Genomic DNA, 11,341 nt, shown 5'->3' with positions numbered 1-11,341 from the left:
TGTTGCCAAAATAAATGATAAGACAGAGCACATTCCAGAGGTGGGGGAAGAGACATTGACTTGGGCAGCTGTTGCCCAGAGCAGGTTACAAAACATTAATACCTTTGCATTAGAAAGCAAGGCAAAAAAATAAAGAGCTTGGAAAAATGCAAGGATGGTTGTGAGTAGCCAAAGCGAGAGGCTTCTGTTGCTGCTGCAGGACAGGCATAAATGGCAAAGGAGAGTTTGGGAAGGGTGGCTGGCTGCTGTGTGGCTTTTTTGTGAGTCATTGCTGCCTCCACCAAGCATCCAAGTAGCCTGACTCTCTGAGAGTCCCAAAGCAGCAGAACGAGGAGCTGTGGCATATTAAAGGATGCCATCAGAAGTTTGCTGCTGCTTTTAGTTTGGGGTCCCTACACAGGCTGGTAGTAGATGAACTTAAGAGAGGAGGGCGAATGGTGCTTAACTTGAAGCCAATTCTACATCAAGCATTTTGGTTTGTTCTGTAAAATAAGGGTAAGCAGAGGGATAGAGGCTGGACACAACAAAATAGATCCAGCAAGGCTGAAATTAGTAAGAGCAAATGACTAAACTCTTGTATAAACGGAGCAAGAGCAAATCCTATGTCTCACTCTTGAGCTCAGACTCATTTTCAGTATGGCTTTTGGGTTGGTTTTCTTTTGTCACTTTGCCACTAAGAATTTATGCTGTTAGTTAATATCAGTAATATAGCTTCCCCTTTCTTAAATTAAGGAACAAGGAAAAATGTTGTATACCTCCTCTCCTGCCCTTGTATTATTAAACTTCTCATGCTTATGCTGTGTTAAAGGAACTCCCATTAAAATTCATGGGCAGTAGCCTTTTGATCAGAAGCCAGAAATGGACCTGTTGGATCAAAACCTCCTGTGAGTTTGTAAAAAATTAAGCTCTTCTCATTCATCTGGTGAATTAATTTATAAGGAAGTGAAATACATTTGTGCATCTTTAATATTCTCAAGAATATGGAATGAAAATAATTAGAATCTGTGCTCATGTGGCTTTTATTTGTCATTCCGTGTGAAGGATTTGGAGAGAACATTTGTCTTTCACTCTTCAAAGGTCTGATCATTTGGTAGATGCATCTTTCTGACTCTACCTGAACTTCTCTAACTAGTGAAATGAGATAGTAATCAACTGATTTTCTGCATAATAGAAATCACTAATGGAAACTCAAGGCCCTTGTAGAAGTACTTCAAAATGATTTATTGTTTTAAAACTTTGTATTTACGTGGCATAACAGGCATTCTGCATGACTATTTATTATCTGCACTTAAAAATTGTACTGGATGGTTAAAGTGTTACTTTGTCCTACTGCAACAGAGAAAGCAGATTCAGGATATTGATGATAAGAAGCAATCTGAGTTTACCAGAAGCCTTTTAAAATTACCCTTCTGATAATCTAGACACAACACTGACTTAGTTTTCATGTACAGATAAGCTGAGTAACTTTATTCTGCTTTAATGTGAAACTGACTGTCCTGCTTGGGCCAATTGTGAAGTTTGTTTCTCACCAGGAAGGGTTTTCCCCTCTGTCTGCACGATCCAAAGGACCCTGATCCTTTGATTCGTATAGCAAGGCAAGGGACAGTGGGGCTTTCTCTCCTGACTGTATTAAAGGATAGTGGGATCCACTGTTAAGAACAGCAGAATTCCTGTGGTTCCCAGCCTCCTTGACCGTTTTCCCCTTATCTCTGCCTTGTGAATATGTGGAAAGACGAGTGTCCACGACCTTGAGGCCTTTAGCCTTCTTTGCATAAACAATTTCAGGTCTTCTAAAATCTTTCTTTCAGCTCCCTTAAACAGCCAGGCATAAACTATTGGAACTGCAGAGAGATAAAGTACAAAGCTTTTCCCAGTGAAGGTTAGGGATTAACAGAGTTTCTTGAGAAGCGTGGATTAAAGGAGAAAAATAATAACAATTTTGTTCCTTGTAGAGAAATACATCTCTGACTGTACCAGCCAGACACAAAAGAAAGAAACCCAAAAGGTTGTTTTGCTTGTTTTTTTAGTTTCAGTGATAATATTTTGCTGTGCAAGGGGTGATTGTGGTACACTGTGTGCTAGGCTGGATCCGTCCATCTGGTGAGGAAACACACCACTTCTCTACTGTCAGGGAGTTGAGAGTTTAGGATGACCCAATGACACTGACGTAGAGTTTGTGACTTCTATTTCCTCTTTTCCCTCAAAATCCATCCCCAAGTTCATCTGTGACACTTCAGGTTAAGTGCCTTACTTTTTCTGTTCTCACCTTATCAAACAATATTTTACAGGCACCTACTTTGTTCATTTCAATAATTTGGAGTGGAGATGGATGGGAGAGAGCCAGGATGGGTGAGTGGTTCCTGCTGGCTTTCACATCTGGGGCTGCGAGGGAGAGGCTGGTCCTGGAGCAACAGAGTCAAGATTGTAATTCCATTGCAAAATGGAATGAGTCATTGCAAAAATGCCTCACAGATTCAGTCACGCCGATAACTCCGTGTCAAAGGCCTTTTTCCACTCCTGGTAGAAAAGTATTTGGTGTTTGGTATCCATAACAGATACATTCTGGAAGCACTCGTGCTGTGAGTAAAGCTGTGCATCCTGGAAGTGTGTCTGCTTTCTGCCAGAGAGAAAGGCTTTGAAGAAACCACAAAGTCCTGTGAGATCTCACTGGAAATTAAGTCTTCCTCTGTAACTGGAGGTGTAGCTGGTAGTGAAAACCCAAAGCCAGGCTTCTTTAATTTTCTATGTTTTAAATATACTTTTTTCTTTTTTTAAACTGAGATTTGAAGAAGTTTAGAAGAGATTTAGGCACATCCTTGCAAATATTTGGCATAAAACATTTGTGTATGACACGTAAGGAGTGACAATGTCAAGAAAGCAACTGCAGAATCTCAATATGAACTTAGGAACCCGTATACAATTGTTTCATAATGAGTTATCATTTTACTGGAAAATCTCAATATGAACTTAGGAACCCTTATTTCATAGTTGCTTCAAATTGTTTCGTAATCACTTATCATTTTCAAACTCTCAGATAAAATGCATGGGATAAAAAGCAAAATATATTTTGTTCTTAGTTGTTTAAAGTTTTAGTCAAAGTACAATCATCCATTCCAAATAATTCACACTCTTTCTTACTAATACCAGTGACGAAAGCGGGTCATTTCAGGAAGGAAGGGTGTCAGGAACAGGCTCTGCTCCGTGGGACCCAGCAACAGGACAAGAGGCAACGGGCAGACACTGATGCCCAGGAAATTCCCCTGAACATGAGGAAGAACTTCTTTCCTGTTCAATGACTGGAAGAGATGTGCCCAGAGAGGGTGTGGAGTCTTCCTTGCTGGAGATACTCCAGAACTGCCTGGACACAATCCTGTGCCATGTGTTCTGGCATGACCCTGCTGGAGCAGGGAGGTGGCACCAGATGACCCCCTGTGGTCCCTTCCAACCTGAACCATTCTGGGATGTGGAAAATGTTATAGTTTTACTTGGGGAAAAGAAAACACACCTGCCTTTTTATTGTCACAGAACGCAAAAAATGGCCTGCATGTCCCTTAATTTTTCATGGTAGCAGTTTGATGCCACTGAACGTGTAGAATATGGTTTAACTCCTTTTCAAGTTAAACTACCATTTGAGACCCTCCTGCTTCAGACAGCAGTACCTGTCCCTGGTTTCAGCATGTGAGCAGTTTCGTGTCTGTAGGACAGGAGCCCAAAGTTTTAATAAACAATAGGCTGTTGGTAGTGACAAGTGCTGTTACTCTGAAAGGTTGCAAAATGCCTGTTTGGAAACTGTGGCTGTAACAAGTGTGATTCATCTAACTATCTTGCTCTCTGCATGCGTCAGACCTCTTGGTAAAGATGAGGTTATTTTAGGAGCAGAGGACAGAAGCAGGGCCACAGGCTGTGGCTGCTATCGAGGTTCATGATCTTGTATCAGGTTCTTGAGCACAGGGACCCACGATGTGCCACACCTCCCTTGCTATAATTTAGCACTGTAGCGTGTGTGGTGACCTAGGGCAGACCTTTCTAGATGTCAGATTAAAAATCAAGCCACTGAGGCTCGGGTAGGGCTTTTGTAGAAGGCACTGGAAAAGTAATCCTGGCTTTTCTAGTGCATGAGAGAGAAATACAGGCAGCATTAGAAAACAGTGCATGGCTTGAGATCTGTGTCTGATAGCTGAGAAAACACAGGCCACAGTGTGCTCTCTCATTATTGTGAAGGGCAGGTGCCAGTGCCTACCAAGGGTCACTGATTCTAACTTGTACCCCTTGACTGGGGCTCTGACACGGTGCTATTTAGAATAAACCAAATTGTTGCTCTGAACAGAAAAGCTTCCCCTGGTGTGAATTGTTGGCATAAACTGGAGATACCCAGACACTCTCTTGCATTCTTATTCTCTACCGTGCACTGAGGTGTCCCTGGTTTTCACCTTTATCTCCAGTGGAAGGAATAACTCATTACATCAAGCTTTTAAAACATCCGTGATTCCTTTCAAGTGCTGCTCCCCCAGGGCTACTCTCGAGCACTTTTACACTGCTGGAGGGGGGAGGAACTACCTGCACAGGTTGAATAGTGTTTCAGTTAAAATGTAAACACTTCTCTCTGTATCAGGTTCCAGCATGTAGCTCAAACAGACCATTAGCAGAAGGCATCAGGAATTTGGTTTACTCAGAGCTGTGCAGTGCATTCTCAGGCTGTTCTTCCCAGCGCTGCCAGGTGGGGAAATGGTCAAGATATTATATTTAATCTGAGATTCGTGGTTCCATTAGGTATTTTACAATTTAAATTTATGATGCAAAGCAGTCTGAACACTCCAGCAGAATCTCAGTCTTACACTCCAGCAGAATCTCAGTCTTATAAATCCTTTCGAATGTATAAGTATAAATATTTTTCACAGCTACCTAGGAACATTGGAGTTATGCAACTGAGCTTTTAGAATGCTGAGAGTTTAACTTTCATTCAGTGTAAGAAAGCAGGAAAAGTAATGTTTAGCAATAAAGAAAGTGGGGATATTTTTCCCCCAGTTTTTTAGTTATGCTGAAGTGTTCCAGGAGATTCTTCCCATTGTTCTCTCATAAAGAAAATTACCTTTCTTTATGCAAAGGCCAAGAACAAAGAAAGAATTATACAAAACAACAATGATAAACAAACAAACAAAATCATACATGAAAATAAAAAAAAAATGGAAGATGCCTTTTGTTTTTAGCAGTAGTGGTTTATTAGGGTGTGTTATGGTACACAAAAAAGCTCCATAAGCTCTATCTTCACTGAAACTTAGCATGACTCAATCAATTAGAGGGCATTCTAGATAAGCTGTGGCAGAGTAACATCCTCCCTGTTTGAGATGGAGAGGGTTTTATTCCTGGGTAACCACACAGCACTTGCAGGTGAAGTTTTTAATTTTTAATTCCGAAAAAGCACGTGTCTGAGGAAGCTGACCTAGACAGATATACCAGCACAGGTTTAATTCACAGTGAACTAAATCAGGCTGACTTTGTTTTCCAGTTTTGCTCTTAAATTCTTTATTTTACAAACACATGAATTTTAAGCAAACCACTCTTTGGTTATTAAAGCAGCTATGTATAGCTTTGGGTACGTGGATAAAAAGGTAGCTGTTTGTAGGGTTGAGCTTTATATTTTGTTCCATTGATTTATCTTTCTTACTCCTTACCTCCCATGCCCACTCCAATTAGCTCTTGAATTCTTTTCACATTTTCTTGGTTATTTTCCTTTTCTCCCTTCAGTTTCTTTTAATTGTCTTGAGAACTGAGGAGGAAATATTGCTGAATAGGAGAAGTTGCAGTATTGAATAGTGCTCCTTTGAACCTGTCAGTTCTGCAGATGTCATTTGAGGTCTCTGAGAAAAAAAAGTATTATGGAATTATATCTCAAAATGAACTGTTTATTTTTGTAATTCTAGTGAAGTCATTGACTTTAATGGCCTCTGTGGGATGATAAGTGAGCAAGAATAAGGTTTCTCAACTATTTCTGGTTACAGACTCTTAGTGTCATCATGAGGTCTCCAGTCATTTCCTACTGATCACACCACAGATTGCTTCATAGCTTGAGAAGCCTGTGAAAAACTCACTTCCCCTTTCCTTCAGCATCTCTTTTTTCACTTCACAAAATCTTTCCTGCAGACCTGGAACAAGGTTCAATGCCCACAGGTGACAACTGCTGCTTTTGATCTCACCAGCTGGTGTCACAGGATTATTATTCATAGGAAAACTCCTAACAGGACTTTAATTGCCAGTGGTGTTGGGCTGCAGCTTATCTTTGTATGTAAGGAGGGCTTCTAATCATGTCACATCCTTTACATTAGGAAAATCAGCTGACAAGGACTTAAAATGTGTTCCTTGTGGACCCTTCTTTTAAAGTGCAGGTGAGCATTTATCTCTGAAATTACCAGGAGGGACTTGAGTATCTTCTCAGGCTTTGGAAAGTAATGCCAGTGTCATGCAGTGTTGACATTTTTATTTTTAGTTGTTCTAATATCATAGGAGTGGAGGGCAAAGTGTTGTGGGCAGGCATCCAGCTAGTATATGCAACACATTATGTAATTTATTTTGCTACAGCTGCTACTGAAAAGCATGATAGGATGGGTCTCCTTCCTGTTCTCAAGTACTTCAGAGCATTTGGCCAATCACATTTGCTGTTGTCAAATGTAAATCAGCTGGGAAGCTGTTGCAAGAGGCTTTATAGAGGTGATGGATGTGGTCTGGGGAGTTGAAATTTATCTGCTTTGATTCTTTTGCTCTCTGTGCTTACCTGAACATTTAATCACTTCAGTGATGGAATGAGAGAAGCATAGATCATCAAGACCTGCTTGAGGCAAACCAATCTGTATCTTCAAGAGTGAGAGCAAGAAAATAGGTTTCTACCTTCAATCTGTGACTTTCAGGCATTGTAAAATGGAAACAACTCCCTTCTTTCTTGAAAAAATTATTAGAGTTTAGGAAATAGCACAGGAAAGAAATACATCATATATGGGACTGCTCTTTAGAAGAGGTAAAAGAAATGTAAAAGCTAAGATGAGGTAGGCCACAGCAAATTTGAGCTGATTGCCAAGTCTTCTTTAGTGAGTGCCCAGGCAAGGCTGTATTTACATTAAATCCAGAAGCAAAGCAAGATTTTCAGTATGAACAGGCTGCTGAATGTGCTTTCCCTTTTCCACATGATACTGTTAGGGGCAAGGTAACGTTCTTTCATCAAAGACAAGATGTGGTGAGTAAAGTAAAGGAGCACTATGTTTTATATCTTACAACTATTCTCATGTGTTTCTTCCTGTGGCTCACGCTGCCTTGAAATGATGGACACATACTTCTTCAACTCCTCAAATCACCATTAATTAAATGATTAATTAAACCCTCCTGGAGAAATCTGGGCCAGTACGTGCCCTGTGGTATCAGTCAGGAAGGCTTGTTTCCATAGGAGAGTTTTCAGAGAATAAGGTATGTTTTTTAAAGCCATGGCTTTGTATTTCTTCCCATCTCAACCTCAGCTTGTTAAACTTAAAATATTTCTTTAAAAACACAGCTATTATGCTACTTATGTCAATATAACCTGTGAAACTTTCTTGTTGTGGAGCAAAACCATAGGTCTTAGGACTGCTTGGTGAGCCCCAGGTGAACTTCAATTTGCTGGCCACTGACAACTGCAGCTTCTCTGACCTGGTGCCAAAACCTCAGATAAAACTTGGGGATTGAAACAAGAATCAAGATAGGGCATCATTGAAAATCATCTCTTCCATACCTATCAAGTCATAAAGTAAGGCTTGAAAGCCTCCTTAGAAATGGTGGTTGGTATGTGTATTTCTGGGTATTCTTCATGTTTGCAAAGAGGCAGCGTTAGAATCAATAAATTGTAAGTCTTGTTTATGTAATGTTTTCTGAAATGAGTCTCCACCTGAGAAGCTAAAGAGGTTGTAAATAAGCATCACCATATTATTTTGGTTTTTGTTTTTTTTTTATCAGACACAATTAAAATCCCTTGGTTTTGATTTAAGATGTAATCTTATTTATCTCACTATTACATTTGAAATTATATTTGTACTGTGCATAGCCATAACTTCAGATATTACTGCTCTAAAGTTGGGTTGGATCTATAGCTTTGGTTGGTCAGTTTTTCTCCAGCTCATGACCTCAGGTCAGGGTGACAGGGGACTTCAGTTGATCCAGCAGGCTTGTGGCTTTCAGGCTTTAAAGCACTGTTGAGTTCTTTAGAAAGTGTCTTGTGGCAGGGAAGTGTGAAGGAACAATTGAGTTTCTCTCTAGATTACAGCAAGCAGTGAGGATCTCCTAAAAAGTTGTAACCTCTTTTAGGAGTTTGAAGTTGAGGGCTCCAAAGCCAAAATGTATAAAGAAGACTTGGCTCTGGAGAAGCCTTGTTAGAAGGCAGTTGATTCTAACTCCAAACGGAAGGGGAAAGATGTTAATAGTGAGCATAATTGAAGTAGGAGGGAATTATTTTCTTTTCAGAAATCTTTTGAGATACCTGAAGGCATGTTTTCTCAGGGCTAGACTGGGTGTTCTTATTTCCTTAAAGGATTATAGCTCCTCAATAAACCTATGAAGACTCCTCCTGGAGGAAGGAGGAGCAGTCTCTCCAGATGATGTGGAGGATAAGGGATTGAAGTAAAGTAGACCCAAACCTGGATAACCTAGACCTAGAAAAAAATAATAGAAGCAGTAGACCTTTTGGAGTGTCTTGGGGAAAAAAAGGAGTAGAATTTTTAACTTTAACAACCAGTCTTCAAATGCCAGTAGGCAGAGGCAGACTCAGAGGTGTGTCTCAAAACTGGCATGTGAGTCTAGTCCACTGATGGCTCTAAAACTTCAAGAAATGCCAAGCAATAAGTCACTTTTCTAACAGAATATTATGATCTTGCTTGTCTGTGGGCATTGTATGGTTCCTTGCTAGCTACAATGACATTGAGTTTGATTTATAGCATGCCCGCTTATTCCTAAAAATTTCAAATAACCTATTGTATATCTGAACCTGAACACAAGTGTACACGAAATGAGCCTCAGTTCTGCCTGTCCAGGTATGGTCTCTAATGTACTATACAATCTGACATGTCTAGTTAATATTAAGTGTAGATACCAATCTTGTAGTTTAGCAATTTTTGAATTATTTCATTTGCACCTTCCATTACTTGCATACAAACTTGTTGCCATGAAGCTGTCCAGTGTTTGGTATGACTCATCGTGGAAAATTGAGGAAATGTTTGGCTGGAATTGCTAACCTGTCAGTTATATACAGAGCAGGAGCCCAAAGCTCCTGAGAGGGCTTTGCCATCATTAAAAAGTAAGGGTCTTTTAAAAATACTCAGCAGTGAGTTAGGTGTGTGGATATCTCTATTTTTAAGTCTCTATACGAAGTGCTTAACTTAAATTGCTAAGCTTGAAGATTTTGCCAAGTATCTTTATTATTCCAAAGCAAGTAATGAAAAATTATCAGAAAAAGGTGTTTGAAAGGTATCTTTTGAAATTAAAAAAATACCCCCTGTGGATATGGCTTGAGGTTGCAGTTTAGGGCATAACAAGTGTCACTCAGCCTCTAAGAGGCAGCACTCGGACCAAGGTCCATCTGATTGTTGATCCATTTGATTGTTTTATTTTTCTAAATCTATTTTTCTTAAACCTTGAATCCTTTTACTTCCTCAGGACTCATGCTTCTCTCGAATCATCTCTGACGTGAGCACTGTCATTTCCTGAACATTTTACTCTCAATCCTTTACATGGAAAGGATGAGAGGCACAGATTTTTCCATGTGGCCTGAGCTCTAACTTCTCATCAGGGCTGCTGCTTTGTCCCTCTTTTCCCCTGTAAACTTCTGTTCTCCCTGCTTTGCCCTCCTCTTAGCTAAAAACACAGACTTGGTGTTACCACAGCGGGGCTTGAATCGCTTCTTTAACTTTCTGGGTGGAGGAGGGAAGTCTTTTGAAAAGAAAACACGGGAACACTTTGTGCAAAGGGCTGGGTTCATAATTCAGCATTATCCTGGAGCACACTAGGATAGTCATCAAGTATGTGATATTGAAGATTTGCCAGATACCAGAGCTCTGGAGGACTGGAATATATTCTTCAGAAGGCTCTGGGAGCTGAGTACACAGCTATTCTTCTCTGACCACAGAACTAACAACCGTGTGAAAGCTGGGTTTTCCACTGCTCAGCTGCCACTTGGTAGCAAAACTTTTAGGAAACCCACATGCTCTTTGAGTACCTGGATTAGAAATGCATATTTCAAAAAGTCTCCACTTGTAATTCAAGGCCATTAGTTTTAGCGTCTAAACATGTGTTGTCCAAGTGCTTGATCCTACGGAGGCTTCATGGAATGTGGGCTTAAACCTGAGGTTAGATAATACAAAAATAAAGCTAAAAGCCCCACAGCAATGATATGATATTTGTGTTGGATATTATTACTAGGATTTTTGCCATTTAATATGTTCTAGTCCTTTTGAAGTCCGTGGCCATGCACCTGAGAGGGGGAAGCTTGAGATACCAGGTCAGGAAACTGAGAATACTTCAGTCCTCAGACATTTATCTATATCTACCTATACATGTATACATATACGTAAATATATAGATGTAAATAATTTCACAAAATACCTTCTGTGTGTAACATTCCCCACTCCAAGGAAACTGTGGAAATTTACAGCTGAACTGAGATTCCTGATTTTGTAGGTAATTGTATCATGTATTTAATAGATGTGATAGATACGTGTAGTCTCCATATACAGCTGTTCTGTTTGTTGTGTTTTGGGATTTGTTTTTCCTTTTCTCAATTTTTTTTAAGTTGGATTGTCAGGAGGTGGGAAAGTTTCTGATTACTGGTGTCGATAAATCTGATGTCTGGTTTGGGATGAAGGGGAGGAGAGGAATGTCATTCTCTGCTCTCTGATGATTTACTTTTTGTATCTGGGACTAAAGCCAATATTTCTTTTCTCCTATTATATTTCATTTCTAGGACTGAATCCAGAAGTGACAGCCTTCCCATTAGTGTGATTTGTGGTTGGTTTGTTTTCATTTCAAGGGCTCCTCAGCACAGCCAGCAGCAGCCCAGTAGGTATTTTTTCTGCTGGATGCAAATCCAGGTGTGTTCTTATCATTTTAGAACTCCATACTTTGAAGTGCATAGAAAATATTCCCCAGAAACAGTTTGAATTGTATTTGCACAGTTGGAATAATGTAACCTGCTTTCTCTTATCAGAGTGATACTAGTACCAGTGCTGAATAAGTACCAAAAAAAAAAATCCAGGGAAATAAATTTAAAAGTTCAAAGACATTTTTATCTTAATACACCAGCATGTGATCTGGGATTATAGTAAATATAGTCATG

This window comes from Manacus candei, unplaced genomic scaffold (assembly GCF_025592945.1).
Source record: "Manacus candei isolate 608988 ecotype Guabito, Panama unplaced genomic scaffold, ASM2559294v1 h1tg000124l, whole genome shotgun sequence".
NCBI classification, from domain to species: Eukaryota; Metazoa; Chordata; class Aves; order Passeriformes; family Pipridae; genus Manacus; species Manacus candei.
This window is presented reverse-complemented; position numbering follows the sequence as displayed.